Source organism: Acinonyx jubatus, chromosome A3 (assembly GCF_027475565.1).
Source record: "Acinonyx jubatus isolate Ajub_Pintada_27869175 chromosome A3, VMU_Ajub_asm_v1.0, whole genome shotgun sequence".
Taxonomy (NCBI): Eukaryota; Metazoa; Chordata; class Mammalia; order Carnivora; family Felidae; genus Acinonyx; species Acinonyx jubatus.
The window spans coordinates 88849906-88860058 of record NC_069388.1 but is presented as its reverse complement, the minus strand read 5'-3'; the positions used below and the strand labels follow the sequence as shown (position 1 = coordinate 88860058).

The 10153-nt window shown below is 44.2% G+C and overlaps 1 protein-coding gene across 7 annotated transcripts in view; it reads left to right on the top strand.

Moving 5' to 3' along the window:
• Positions 1 to 10153, top strand: part of SLC4A5 (solute carrier family 4 member 5) — a 116046-nt gene that overhangs the window by 4913 nt on the left and 100980 nt on the right. Inside the window, exons 1-2 of one of the 7 annotated variants that reach the window (XM_053200789.1) lie at positions 2217 to 2312; positions 3847 to 4058. The exons of 5 other annotated variants lie outside the window; for them this stretch is intronic. The gene's annotated coding sequence lies outside the window, so the exon portion shown is untranslated. Of the gene's footprint in view, positions 1 to 2166; positions 2313 to 3846; positions 4059 to 10153 lie in introns of those variants that run through there. One more of the 7 variants, XM_027072170.2, reaches the window with a different exon arrangement.

Genomic DNA, 10153 nt, shown 5'->3' with positions numbered 1-10153 from the left:
TGTTATCCTAGTCTTGCTAGTCTTTGATTCCATGGATTGTGGAAAGAAACTAGGATGTAGGGTTAATATTATGGCTCAGACATGGTCTCCAAAATATATGCCCATATGTCTGCTACATGTGTGGCTTTTCCATTGGGGGAAACCTCAGTGAGCTGGAAATAGAGGGAGGACTTTATACCAGAAGATAAAATTCCTATCTGAAAGAGAAGGTAAACCCTGAAATATGGGTCTGAAGACCTTCAGTAAATCTACAATAGGGCCTGAGTAAGAAGAGGGGTGGAGTTCATTTTTTAATGGAGCTTCCAACCCCGGCTCTTCCTCCTACATCTATGAGTCCATGGGCTACTATTACACTCTCTGAGGCTCAGTTTCCATATCTGCAGGATTTCATCTGGGGATGAAAATCCTTACCTGGAAGGACTATTGAGAGTTAAATAAGGGAAGGTGTATGTGTCACCAGGCCCAACACTTGGTGTCTAGAGATGCCTAAGCACTGGAGATTTCAGCATGCTCCTCTTCCTCCCCCATCCTGTGTGCTAAAACTCCAACCCTGTGTGCCCACACCCCAGCCCTGTGTGCTCCCACCCAAACCCTGTGTACCCACACCCCCACCCTATGTACCCACACCCAACCCTATGTGCCCACATCCCAACCCTGTGTACTCATACCCCAATCCTGTGTACACACACCCCCAACCCACACCCCCAACACTGTGTGCTCACTGCTGTGTGCCCACACCACAACCCTGTATCCCCCCCACACACACTGTGTGCCCATACCCCCCAACCCTGGGTGTGTACACCCCAACCCTATGTACACACACCCCCTAATGCTGTGTGCTCACTGCCCAACCCTGTGCCACACCCCAACACTGTGTGCCCACACCCTAACCCTGTGTACACACCCCGATACCATATGTTCACACCCCCCTGACCCTGTGTGCCCACCCCCAACCCTGTGTACACACACCCCCAACGCTGTGTGCCCACACCCTAACCCTGTGTACACACCCCAATACCGTATGCTCACACCCCCCGACCCTGTGTGCCCACCCCCCACCCTGTGTGCCAGCACCCCAACCCTGTGTATACCCCCAACACTATGTGCCTGCACCCTCAACCTTGTGTACACACCCACCAACCCTGTGTGCCTGCACCCCAACCATGTGTACACAAACCACCAACTCTGTGTGCCTGCACCCCCCAATACTGTATGCCCACATCCCCATTGCTGTGTGCCCACACCCAACAACCCTGTGTACACACCCCCAAGCCCTGTGTTCACACCCCCAACCCTGGATGCCCACACCCCCAACCTGCTGTGTCTGTATCTGAACCCTGTGTGTTCACACCCCTCGACCCTGTGTACACCCCCCAATCCTCTGTGTCCACACTCCCAACCCTGTGTGCCCACCCTCCAACCCTGTGTGCACACCCGCCCAACCCTGTGTGTCCACACCCTGAACCCTGTATACATGCCTGCATCTCCCAACACTGTGTGCCCACCTCCAACCCTGTGTGCCCACATCCCCCAACACTGTGTCCCCATGCCCCCCAACCCTGTGTGTCTACCCCTCAACACCATGTGCCCTCACTGCAACACTGTGTCCCTCCCCCACACCATGTGCATGCCCCCACTACCGTTTCTTTTCCCTCACTTCCCACTCACTGTCTTGTCCTCTTCCCACCGATTGCTCCCTCAGTATATCTTTCCTACTTACAAAGCAGTTAAAATGAGGGCAAAAATCAGCACAAAACAGAAAATCACAAAGTACACCTTTTTCTTGTAAGGTTTGATTTGCTCAAATGCCTGCTTCATTTCTCTTGTTCATATCCTTCTCTGAAGAGTCAGGAATTGGGGTTTGCAGAGCTGGAGGGGCTATGGGATATGGAGCGTTCTCCTTAGCTTCAGGCCTCTGAAGAGAAGAGGCAAAAGATCTGCCATTTTCCCAGAGGATTATCTCTTTTAGAGGAGCTGATTCTCTTGGGGTAAATGCCTGAGCAGGCTCATTGTGCTTGGGCAAGCTAAACCGTCAACAATAAACCTCCCTAGGACACGCTGATTAGATAAACCAATAAGAATTACAGAAAACACAGACATTAGATTAAAAAACTTAAAATGAGTGTTACTTTTACAGTGTCTGTGAATAGACAAAGACTTTTGTTCTAAAATAGTTAGTTTGTGAGGCAATAGACGAGGGACTATGTTAGTAGCAGAGGCAGAAAGAAGGCGAGGTGGGTGGGTTCCAACTGCAAGGCCAACCCTAAAGGATTGGATTCAAGGGCCCCAGAGCAACAGGCCAGTGCACCTGGGTGAGTAGAGTGGATTTTAAATATATGGAGTTAACAGCTTGACTGTAGGTTCTGGTTTTGGGATGTGAATGAATGAACCCAGTAGAATAGGCAGGAATCTCCAAGCCCACAGAAGGTCAAGTGAGAATTTTGCTGCTTTTTGCTAAAGGCCTGTGCAAGATTTAGAGAGCAAAGATAAGGAACAGCCTGATGTTCAAATTGATTTTTAACTATTTCAACATAGCTAAAGACAAGTCAGATAATGACCAGGTTGTCCTGTGGTAGTGCTGCTATTCTGTGTTCCCCTGTCCCCACCTTTGGAGAGGGGAGCATCCATGCGCGTGTGAGGTCAGACCTGCACTGAGGGTCTGAGATCTAGATCTAGTCATATCCTCTGCATGGAGCTCCAACTACCCTTCTCAAATCCATGCTTTTCAGCCATGGAAGTCACAATGGTTGGTCCTGTGTTTACTTCAAGCTTCTTCCAATTCAATAAGAGTTATTTTCAGCATCTTCTTGGAGGTTCCTAAGAGTCCAGGAAACATGAGACTTGTATAAAAATCCCCACATCAACTAAGCGTTCCCACCCGAAGGAGGCATCCTTTGCCAAGGATCTGCTTCTTGGGCTCTAGGGAATTAGAGGCAGGTGATAAATGAGAAACCAGGGAGCCGGTCCTCATCTGTCTTCCTAGATGTAACAGACTGTGCAGTCTTGCAGGACTCCTGGGGATCCATGTGTATCCAAGAAAGGGTCACCCAGCCCTTGATGAAATCCTAACTTAGAAATCTTGAGCCCTTAGCTTTGTGGGCTTCTGTCCCTGAGAAAGGGTATTTTTACTCTACTGGGATTTGGGACTGAGCTGTGAGTTAATGAGCTGAGGAATGTTCTCAGGAACATCCTAAAAACTCCACCAACTATGCTCTTTCTCCCCCTAAACTCCCTAGCTTATTTTGGGTTGCTCAGTCTGAGGAGAGCCATCTTTCCCCATCCACTGAAGGTGTTCCGTAACTGGCTGTTGCTTGACTGAATGCCTGACCATCCTCCCTTCAGCTAAGTTCATCTCAGGGAGGCAGTAATCAGGCACTTAGACCTCTTAATGGAGATACTCAAATATCTTCTCTTTTACCTCCCTGCTCTGTGACCATTGATGGAGGCCATGCCAACAAAAGAGATAACTCAGGATGAGTGAGGTGGTCACATGAAATGGATGGCAGAGTGTATTCTCCAATGTTACCATCCCCAAACCAGAATCAGCTGGTCTTTGGTTTCCTTTTCATAACCTTCATCTGTAGAAAATTTTGTTTCTTGAGCTACTTGAGATCTACTACTTCCTTATTTAAAGAGTTGGGCTCTGTGCTGCTTCAGCTAATTTATTATCTCAGAAGTACATAACTTGGATCATTTTATATAATTTTGAAGACAGGAGCCCTTTAGGATTCCTTACTCAAAAATGAGTTCAGCTCAGTTCCAGGCCTAATGGGGCACTTGCATTGTTCACTCATAGTATCACAGGGCATGCGCTGGGTCTGCTCACACCTTCCTCTTGTGTCTTAGCCTTCTCCTTAATTCAGAACAAGAGCAGCCTGAACAGAGAAACAGAACATGGTCATCCACACCGACTTCATCTCTGTGCCTTTTACTCTAAGTCTGGGTAACCCGCAACATCATTTTATATCAGAATTCCTTTAACACAGGCTCTGTCTTTAAGAAGAGTCAATTCAACTCAGCCAGGACTTGTTATTCTCCTGCTCTGTGCCAGGCTTGGTGTAAGTACACTAATGGCCTGGTGTGGACTCACTGGGAATAATCCCTCTTGGTCAGCAGTACAGTCAACAGCCATTTCAGTGCTTACTGTGTACACACAAGGCACTTTGCTGGGTTGTGGTGGCAATATAAGGATAAATAGCACAGGGGCCCTGCCCTCTGAGAGCTTACGATCTAGTGGGAGATGCAAGATCTATGCATGTTAAGTAACAGTTGAAGATAATATTGTGTAACTGTTCCATTAAATAAGCATGTCTCATGGGGTAAAATCAGAAAGCAACCTAGTTTTTACCTTTTATTGCTCCTTTAAGTTATTCTGGGTGGCTAGATCTTGCTCTGCCCCTGGATGAAATTTAGACAAGTCACATGATTGTTCTGGTCACACTTGGTCTCAGTCTCATTTCAGAAATTATAATGTTGATCCCAATGATAATCCACACTTCAATCTCAATTTAAAACTGAGGCTTCCATTTGCAGCAATGTGGATGGAACTGGAGGGTAATGCTAAGTGAAATAAGTCAGTCAGAGAAAGATACCATATGTTTTCACTCATTATGTGGATCTTGAGAAGCTTAACAGAAGACCATGGGGGAGGGGAAGGGAAAAAAAGAATTACAGAGAGGGAGGGAGGGAAACCATAAGAGACTCTTGGATACTGAGAACAAACTGAGGGTTGATGGGAGTGGGGGCGAGGGGAAAGTGGGTGATGGGCATTGAGGAGGGCGCTTGTTGGGATGAGCACTGGGTGTTTTTGGAAACCAATTTGACAATAAATATATTAAAAATAAATACATACATATACACATACATACCGAGGCCTCTTCCCATCCCAACCTGGTGCTGCTGAAGAAGAGAAGCTTATAGTGGTTGGTGGTCTGGATGGAAAGTCCTGGTTTCTACTTTCCTCACTTATTTAACTATGAGGGTCTGCAAATGCTTGAGGATTGTTTCCCACGGAGGGAGAAAAGATGAGAGGAGTAAGAAAATTCTCTCTACTCATGTCTGATATCCAGCCTCACCAGGGTCCTCAGCGGGGATGTGGCAATTCTTTTACACATCCCTGGTCTGACCCCTTGAAGGTCAACCTTTCTACTAACCTCAAAATCCACCCACAAGCTACATACTCCTGCCTCTCACCTCCTTCCTCATGGAGGAAGTCTGTGTGGTCAGGTGGGAATTACCTCTTCTTCTGCTCCTGCCCTTCATCTCTTCCCTTCCTGTCTCTTCCCTATCTTGGATGAAGTTGCCCTCTTCCCCTGATCCTACTTCAGCCTTTCACCTCCGCTCTGTATCAGGGATCCCCCAGAAGCCAGTCAGCAGGGCAGGTTCACCTGGCATGGTGAAAGACAGGGTTTGGAGACCTGGGTCATTTTCCAGATAGGGCTTATTCTTTGTGGTGGGCCATACAGTACAACTCCTTCTAATCCATTTCTATATCTAACAGAACTCTAATCAAAGTAAAAAAAGGACTATTTAATTTTTTAGTGTTTGTTTATTTTTGAGAGAGAGTGAGAGAGAGCACGAGCCAGGGAAGGGCAGAGAGAGATGGGGGACAGAAGATGTGAAGCAGGCTCTGTGCTGACAGCAGAGAGCATGATGTGGGGCTCAAACCCATGAACCATGAGATCATGACCTGAGCCGAAGTCAGATGCTTAACCGACTACTGAGCCACCCGGGTACCCCTAAAAAGGGACTATTTTAAAAAAGTGTTTAAGGGGCGCCTGGGTGGCTCGGTTGGTTAAGCGTCTGACTTTGGCTCAGGTCACGATCTCGCAGTCCGTGAGTTCGAGCCCCGCGTCGGGCTCTGGGTTGATGGCTCAGAGCCTGGAGCCTACTTCAGATTCTGTATCCCTTTCTCTCTGCCCTTCCCCCGTTCATGCTGTGTCTCAAAAATAAATAAACGTTTAAAAAAAAATTAAGGGGCGCCTGGGTGGCGCAGTCGGTTAAGCGTCCGAATTCAGCCAGGTCACGATCTCGCGGTCCGTGAGTTCGAGCCCCGTGTCGGGCTCTGGGCTGATGGCTCAGAGCCTGGAGCTTGTTTCCGATTCTGTGTCTCCCTCTCTCTCTGCCCCTCCCCCGTTCATGCTCTGTCTCTCTCTGTCCCAAAAATAAATAAACGTTGAAAAAAATTTTTTTTTTAAATTAAAAAATGTAAAAAGTGTTTAAAATTATATTTTATTTAAAATTATATTAAAACTATTTAATTTTTTGTGGTAAAGTATATATAACATAAAATTACCATTTTAACCATTTTTGAGTATACACATTTAATAGCTTAAAGTATATTCACATTATTGTAAAATCACCATCACCACCATCTGAATCAAGAACTTTTTCATTTTCCCTAACTGAAACTCTATACCCATTAAACAGTGACTCCCCAATCCCCGTTTCCCCAGCCCCAGATCTACTATTCTGCTTTCTGTCTCTGTGAATTTGGCTGTTCTAGGTACCTCATATAGGTGTAATCATACAGTATTTATCTTTTTGTGTCTGGCTTATTTCACTTAGCAAAATGTTCTCAAGGTTCAGCCATGTTGTAGCATATGTCAGAATTTCCTTCCTTTTATTTTAAAAAAATTTTTTTAAGATTTTATTTTTACATAATTTCAACACCCAACATGAGGCACGAACTTACAACCCTGAGATCAAGAGTCACATGCTCCACCAACTAAGCCAGCCAGGCGCCCCTCCTAACTTTTAAAGGCTAAATAGTATTATATTGTATGGATATGCCACATTTTATTTTTCTATTCATCTATAGATGAACATTTGGGTTGTTTCCACCGTTTGCCTACTGTGAGTAATGAATGTTAGAGTAGAGTACTAGCACCTGTTTGAGTCCCTGCTTTCAACTCTTTATCCAGAAATGGAATTTATTTGTTTTTTAATAGAAAATACATACCTATGGTGGACAATATAAAAGGTACAAGTGGTTGTACAGTGGCCCCTGAGCACCTGCCTCCCGGTTCTGCTCCCAGGAATCTTCACTGAACCCAGGTTCTTGTGAATTCTTCCCTGGAGAGACTTTTGCAGCCATAGGCATGCCTGCCCCACACAAAAATGGTGGTAAACCATAAGCACCCTTCTAAACCTTGCTTTATCCCCCCCACCTAACAATAATATTTCTAAAAGATCATTTCATAGCAATGTTTAAAGAGTATTCACTCTATTTTTTTGAGAAAGAGAGAGCGCACATAATGAAGGGAGAGGGGCAGAGGGAGAGAGAGAGAATCTTAAGCAGACGGCGCACGCAAAATGGGGCTTGATGCAGGGCTCGACATGGGGCTCAATCTCACAGCTGTGAGATCATGACCTGAGTCAAAATCAAGAGTCTGATGCTTAATCAACTGAGCCACCCAGGTGCTCCATTAGTATGCACTCTATTTAAAAGCTTCGTGGTTTTCCATGTACAAAACTTTTTTTTTTTTAATCAGTCTCCTATTGATGTATATTTAGGTTGTTTCCAGTGCTTTGCTGCCACAAACAATGCTGTAATAATAACAGCCAGAATTTACTGAGCATTTACTATGTACCAGGCCCTCTTTAAAATCCTTTCCATGTATTATATCATTTAATCCCCATGGTAATCCTCTGACATAAATGAAGAAAGGTGGGTAACTGCTCCAAAGTACACATATGTCTTTACCCACTGGTCGACTATATCCGTAAGATAAATTTCTAGACAAAGAGTTGCTGCCACCCAAAGGTATGTACATTTTAAAGTTTTATAAATATTGCCAAAGTGGCTTCAGAGAGCCTGTGCCTAACTGCAGAATCACCAGCCATTGTGTGGAAGAGGGCCCATCTCCTTCCACTATTGCAGTTCTGAAACCTTTTAATATTTGCAGATCCGAAAGGTAAAAAAATGGTATTTCACTGTGACTGCCACTCTAGTTTGCTTCTTTTTTAAAAAATAAGGTTGAGCATCCTTTCAAATGTTTAAAGACCACTTGTTTTATAAATGAGGTTTTAAAAACTTGACAAAATGGAGCCACTTGGGTGGTTCAGTCAGTTAAGCACTGGACTTTGGCTCAGGTCATGATCTCACAGTTAATTCATGAGTTTGAGCCCCACATCAGACTCTGTGCTGTCAGTGCAGAGCCTTCTTGGGATTCTCCCTCTCTTCTCTCTCTCTCTCTCTCTCTCTCTCTCTCTCTCTCTCTAAGTAAATAGACTTAAAAAAATCTTGACAAGTGATTCCACAGTTTATCTAGAAGAATCTGTGGGCAAGGTAGCCTGGGTTCCTTAAAATTTCCATTTCCCTCTATATTTTTCTGAATAGGTATAATCACAATATTATAATATAATCACAAGATTATATTATATAATCACAATAATTATTATATAATCACAAGAATATATTATAATCACAATATTATATAATATAATCACAAGGTTCAAAATTTAATAGGAGTAAAATGGTATAGAGTAGACAACCCTCCTTACAAGTCTCTTACTAGCTGCCCAGTTCCTATCCCTAAATGCAATCTGGGTTCCATTTCTTGTCTCCTCCTATGGACATAATGTGGGCCATGCTGTTACCCTGAGCTGTTTCGTGTCTGAAATACTAAGTTCCAACATCCACTCCAATCCCACCAGTGTCCTCTTAACTCCACACAGTACCTGACCTACAACCTCACCAAGACTCCTCTTGTGAGGCATCATCTGCCCCTTCCTTTCGCATCCAGGTGAGATTCTCTGCCCCTCTGGAGCTTCACTTTATTGCCCACTGGCCTCTAGTCCCCCCAGCCTGGAAGTCTTTTCTGTTTCACATCACCTAGCTGACAATTGCTCATCCACAGGATTGCTTGAATTTTAAAATCTTAACAGAGTAACCACGTAACTGATTGCCCAAACCGGAATCCTTTTTGAGAATGAAAGGGGGGCACTGCTAACAATGAAGCCAAGACAAGTGGGCAGATGGTGACTGTCCAAGGCAAATTGGGATGCAAGTTTCAACCCTAGTTTTAAGGACAATCACATTTAATTTCAGGGCAGAGATGAATGTGCTGAGTCCAACAAATGAATACATTGCTGGCTTTGTCCACTGCCCAAGGTTCTCCTCCAAATTGAAAACATTTTTAATAGCACATTTCTCCAAATCTATCCTTTGTAATATCAGTTTCAGCCCCTAAACTGAAGTGTATTAGACACAGTTTATTTTCTAACATTCTTCGCATATATCTTGAGCCCCCATTTAAAAAAAGGTGCTGACACTTAAATTTCTGTTGGTTCCAGTTTCCCTTTTGGGGTTGGAATGGGGTGGGGTGCTGGACTCTGAGGGAACTACTTAGGCCCCTACAATTGATGTCATCTGTCCTTGTCCCATCTAGTCCTAAACCCGTCCCCCAGGCCAGTTTAGCCATTTACCGGCTGTGTAAACTCAGACAAATTACTTTATCCTCTTAGAGCTTAAATTTCCAAATTTCCTTATCTGTAAATGAGGGTAACAGTAGTTCATGTTAATTAAGTGCTTAGCACTTGACAGGCACTGTTCCAAATTACTTCATTTGATCCTAAGCCTAAATTCATGAGATACATACTGTTATTCCCATTTTACGGATGAGGAAACCAAATCTCAGGGTTATAACTATCCTGCCCAAAGTCATGTGATCTCCTGCTGTTAACCACTGCCCAACCCTTTCTTTCATAAACAGTAATGATCACATAGGGTTATTGGAGGATTAACTGAGGTAATTTTGTAAAGTTCTCAGCCCAAATCCTGGCACATAGTAAAAGCTTAATAAATTCTAAGCTAATGTTTTAACCATGATTTTTTGGTTGTTTTCATCCAAAATGCCGCTGGAATTGTATTTAAAAGATATATAAATTTGGAGCACCTGGGTGGCTCAGTTGGTTAAGGGTCTGACTTCTGATTTTGGCTCAGGTCATAATTTCACAGTTTGGTTCATGAGATTGAGTCTCACATCAGGCTCTGCACTGACAGCATGGAACCTGCTTGGGATTCATTCTCTCTCTCTCTCTCTCTCTCTCTCTCTGCCCCTCCCTTGCTTGCATTCACTCCCTCTCTCAAAAGAAACAAATAAACATTTTTTAAAAATGTATATAAATTTATGAATATTTAACATGTTTG